The 5,449-nt window shown below is 40.0% G+C and overlaps 1 pseudogene; it reads right to left on the bottom strand.

Annotated features, from left to right (window-relative positions):
• Window positions 1-2,187: 2,187 nt before the first annotated feature.
• Window positions 2,188-4,895, bottom strand: LOC122323481 (annotated as a pseudogene).
• Window positions 4,896-5,449: the final 554 nt, after the last annotated feature.

Raw genomic sequence — 5,449 nt, 5'->3', positions numbered from 1 at the left:
TCTTTATTATTATTATATTACTCGTGGGTTAATTCACAAGAGCATGTTTAAACTTAATTATTATACAATCAAATGAATAAAAAATACAGATCCTTAAGATTGCTTCATCACTCATTCACAATCTAAAGGATGTTAAACTGATATACTTTAATACAGCATTGTTCAGAAATACATATAACATAATCTTTAGGGCAGATATGAGCCAGCTTGTTATTACTTACCTGGTGAGATTATTTGTATTTTTTTATTTATTTATTTTTAACAACAACACAAAAAAGGAATACACTTATACAAATAATCTCTTCCCAGCCCAACTTATTATAAAGAAAATAGAGGGGAAAAAAGAAAGAAAGGAAAAAGGAAAGAAAGAAGAAAAAAGGAAATAATTTATAATAAAGTAAGAAAAGTCAATTTATTACAGTAAAAATTCTGTATCTATAACGCAGTTATGGTCTCAATGAAAGAAAGGAGAGGATTCCAAATTTGATTTTTGATTTTTTTGCAAATGTAAGAAAGACATCAAATCTTTCAACCAAGAGAGGTTGGGAGGGGGGCATGTGTAACAGTATACGTCTTTTGGCTATCAATGAGGCAAAGGCAATAATATCGGCATGGTGCTTCTTATATAAGCCAACAACAGGAGATATTCCAAAAATTGTTGTTATTGGACAAGGTATCACAGAAACACTAAGAGCTTTTGACATTGTATCAAAAAAAGAGGACCATTAAGAATTCAGACTAGGACAGGTGTAAAATGAATGAGTATGGTCTGCTGGAGACAACACGCATCTATTGCACCTATCATCTTCTGATAAACAGAGTTTTTAAAATTTTGCTTTAGTGAAATGGATTCTGTGAACAACTTTAAACTGAATGAGATTCGAGCGAGCACAGACAGAGTTAATTTTGGCAAAAACAGTGTCCCACAGCTCCTCATCAATTTCCTGTTCTAGCTCCATCTCCCAGGTTTGTTTGAGTGTAGAAAGAGGAGGAAGCTGTGAGAGGACCGAAGCAGGTCATAAATGGAGGAAATGCGGTTCAGAAATTTTGGTAGCAAGAATATTTCTTCAATTAAAGGATTCTTTGGCTGCTGGGGAAAGTATCCAAATATTTTTGGCAAAATCACGCGTTTGAAAATAACAAAGTAAGTTTGATTTAGAGATTTTATAATTACTCAACAAATCGTTAAATGACCCAAATGTGTGATCAAAGAACAGATCCCGAACTGTATTAAACCCTTTTCACTTAACTGTGTGAAAGTAGAATCCAAACTAGAAGGGACAAAAAGATGATTACCACAGATAGGCGCCAAGAGATTATTTTTAAATTATTTTAATTAACATTCAGTGTGATGAATATACAGTAGTAAATCGAGAGGATTAATTGGGGCTTAATAATGGTTAAAATAAAAAGTTTTACAGCTTCACAGCTGTCATGGAGGCCAAAATTAGTTATAGACAACCAACATCACTTTTTGTGCTACACAAGAGGTAAAGTATTCTAACATGGGGGTCTATGGGATTGACTACCATTTGGAGCCTGTGTCTAGTGGCCAGTCAGTGAATTTTAGTTTAGTGCTGGGTACACACTACAAGATTATCAGGCTGATTTTAAACGATTTCCCCTCTTCCGACAATCCTAGGTAATGTCTCAATTATCTTTGTGGATCTAAAGATTATCTCATCAGATTTTCCTGTGGTGTGATATGTGTTAAGAGTGACTGAATCTGCTCGGAAAAACAACGTGTCCTGGAAAACACATTTATTCTCAAGTCTCGAGAGATTTTGTGAGGACTCTGTCTTCGTCACATTGCTGCACCCCACACACTATAGTGAAAATAGTGAAATCTAGGACATTTTTCTCTCATGTTTGCGGTCTCTCACATTTTGAAAGTCTTATAAGATTAAAAAAATCACCTTTGTCACCTGTTGGAATTAAAGAGAGTGGAAGGGCACCTGTTTATATAAACTGAGAAACATATAATCAGGCACCTAAACCATTCCTATTTTGCTTCACAAAGGCAAGGCGACTTCCTCACCTCTTTTTCATGGATGATCACAGTTTAATGAACAGTGATACTTTGCCAAGATGGTCTGTGACAGACACTATGTACATGATTTGCCAAGATGGTACAGTTTAGTCTATGATAACACATTTTTGTATATTGTATGTATGTTGGATTCAGTGGTTGCAGCGTCAGAAACTTGAAGCCCGAGGCAAGAAGCTGTAGGACCAGGGTATCTGTGAAAGGGTCCCTGTCTCCTAACTTCTGTGGTACTTATGAATCTGATGTCAGGAAACTTTAGTGCACAATTTCTCATTGATAAGTTCTCAGTTACCCATGGCAGAAAAAATTGGAGAGGCAATGTAAGCAGCAATAACAGGAACTTTTATTATTTCTTGAGTGACCCTGAGAGGATTCCTTGACCCCAAGAATCTTTGTGTCCATGGCTGAGACCTCTGATGTTTCCGTGACATAGATCTGTGGGATCCGGGCACCAGTAGCAGAGACCTCTAGGGACCTTTGGGTTCCTCGATTATTAATAATATGCCTGGACGGTGCATTACTTAACTAACCTAAATAAACTCTTAACTATTTACTACACTCATCCCTGACGAGTAGTTCAGCAAGGCGCTTAAACTACTGTCTCGGGCCAAGGCGCCAGACGCAACCATGGCCTGCCAGCCCCGCAAGGCGCTAGGACTGGAGGGATGAAGGGGCTAACTTAAACCATTCGTGTAAGTGCATCTCATCCAGGTGAAGCCTCTGCTCTGGGTCACTCTTTAGGCAACCTCGAATAAAACGACAGCATTCTGTAAAGAAAGATGGAGAGAATTTTACACTTGCTCTCTAAGTTGCAAAACTTGGAGAGACTTTTTTTTAAAAGCCACTGTTTTCTCAGTTTTGCATTTGTTCTTTTGTACTAAAGTTCTCACCGTCGGAGATGCCTGGCTCTTCCCACGCATCGGCATCCATCAAACCGATGTCGCTGCTGTCTGGGAAAAGTCTGGTCATCATCCGAAACAGCAGCACCCCCAGCGACCACACTGTGGCCTGCTTCCCGTCGTACTCGCCCTTCTCGATGTACTCCGGAGGGCAGTACCTTGCTGTCCCTGCAGGAAAACGTTTGTCACATGTGAAAGTCTGCTCTACCAATGGAACTTAATTTTATTGAAAAATTACACTATGACTGGGTTTTCTTCTTCTGAGAAAGCTGTTAGTTGTGAGTCCCATCTAAACAGAGTGCTCATTAAAATCCCAAACTACGTTCAAGAAATAATACATACCACTATAGGTGGTGTAGGAGGTCTTTTTAAGGAGGTCTCCACAGCCAAAATCGATAAGTTTGACCTCTAGGGTCTCTACGTTGACCAGGATGTTTGGCATTTTGATGTCCCGATGGAAGACACTCTTGGAACAGCAAGCAGCAGCAGCATCGGTCACCTGCCGCATGAAATGACGTGCCATCTCCTCGCTGAAGTGGCCATCGTAATGCATCCAAAAACTGAGCATGTCCATGCAATGCGAGGGCCGCTCTAGGACCATAATGTACTGGTCCGGTTGGTCCTCCCAGTCCAGTAGCTTTATGATGTGGGGACAGCTGGGGCCTTGATTGGCCATGAGAGTTAGGGCCACCTCCAGAGGAACTGGTCTGGGATGCTCAGGCTAGAAAAATATATATTTTTTTATAACTGTACACTGATACCCTGATACAGCATCTGTCGTCTCATTGAGGACATAAATATATAAACAACAAAAACTTAATAAAAACTTAATAAAATATTTTTATTACTGTGAAAAACTTCTGAAAGTTCTGATGTCTACTTACAAGGCTTAAGTACGGCTCGTTCTCTGTCTTCACCGTGAACTTCACAGCCACTGGAAGGCCGTCTTCACGGCGGGTCCTTCAAAAACGGAGCCGCATCCTCCTTCTCCCAACTTCTTGCCCATAGAATATTTCCAGCAAATGCGGTCTATTAAAACATAATAATTATTCATTATTAAAGATGAATACAGTGTACCTGAAGGTGGCATACCATACTTATTCATACTAAATTCTATATTTATTTCAATGACTTCAAATTGTTTGATAAATATATGAAATATTTTGAACACAACCGTAAAGTCAGACTCTGTTCTCATTATCTTATCACAGTCCAGCTGTCTCTGCACACCTGGACTGTCCTGATCTTGAAGCTGGATGTCCTCCACTTGCTGGTCCTCAGCAGTGACAGCAGGGACAACAGCAGCACTGGAAGGAAGCTCCTGATGATCGCCGTCCTCTACAGTAGTTACGACGTCCTGTAGAGAAGTCTGATCTAAAGCGAGGAACATCAACCAGAGCTTGTTTTAATAAACACAGATGAAATATTGCAGACTTGTATTAGTAATAGCAGGGTGAATACTTTTGACATCTTCAAAATATGGTTAATATGTTTTTTTGTGTGTAAAAGACATTCTTGATGTACAAAGCTTCTGGAGCATGTCAGTTACCATCAGTGCACCTCCTGGATGGGACCGTGTCCTGCTCCACCTCTCCCTGCTCCACCTGCTCATCCTGAGCACTGGTGGATTTCGGGTGGGGGAAACAAGAGAAGAAAGCAGCAAACTTCCGAAACCACTTCTGTTTCTGCCTCTTCTTCTTGCTTTTCTCTCCCTTTCTCTCTTTCCCGCCTCCCTCGCCGTCAGGACGAGGATGGAGCTCCACCGAGCGGTCGGTGGGTGTCCTCTCACGTCCTCCATCCGCTTTCTTTTTACGGGATACTCGCAACAAACGAAAAAACTCCATCACAACTGTAAAAACTGCTCCAACAACGTTAACTACACTGAACTCCTTACTCGCTACAAGCGGAGCAGGTGAGTTTCGCGCTTTATATAGAAGCACGTGACGTTCTAAATTATTTTATTACGCCATAAGGATTCATGATCCGAGAATTCTGTAAGATTCCAAAAAAAAAAAAAAAAAAACAACTGTAAGATACCCACAAACATTAAAACAGTGGTGTCTAATGATGAATGAAAAAAAATATATACATATTATATGCGCGCGAGCGCGTGTGTGTGTATAAATGTAGCGTTTTTATTAATATGTTTTCCTTTAGAATATTCTTCTGTATTTTTACAGATCTCGGTTACAGGTGTGGCCTGATGAGACTTTGTATCTCATGTTATTAACAGAAAAAAGCAAGGGATTGTCAAGGAAAACAATAAATGTACAATATTGACGGAGCTGACAATTGACATTTCTCTTTCAAATGCAGCCATAATTCTGTGTTCATGTGGAGACGGAGCTGTAGATTTTGGGTCTGTGGAGACTCCGCTGTTCTGTTACAATAGAATGGCTCATTCATTCAAAGCAAGCATGTCGAAAAGGGTCTGCAACATGGATTGAGCACACCGTCTGAGTAATACAGCATGTTTTGATAGAGACATCTGGGAATTTTTCGC

The sequence above is a fragment of the Puntigrus tetrazona genome, chromosome 19, assembly GCF_018831695.1.
Source record: "Puntigrus tetrazona isolate hp1 chromosome 19, ASM1883169v1, whole genome shotgun sequence".
Taxonomy (NCBI): Eukaryota; Metazoa; Chordata; class Actinopteri; order Cypriniformes; family Cyprinidae; genus Puntigrus; species Puntigrus tetrazona.
Note: the sequence above shows the minus strand (reverse complement) of the source record. Positions and strands in the feature narration are given on the sequence as shown.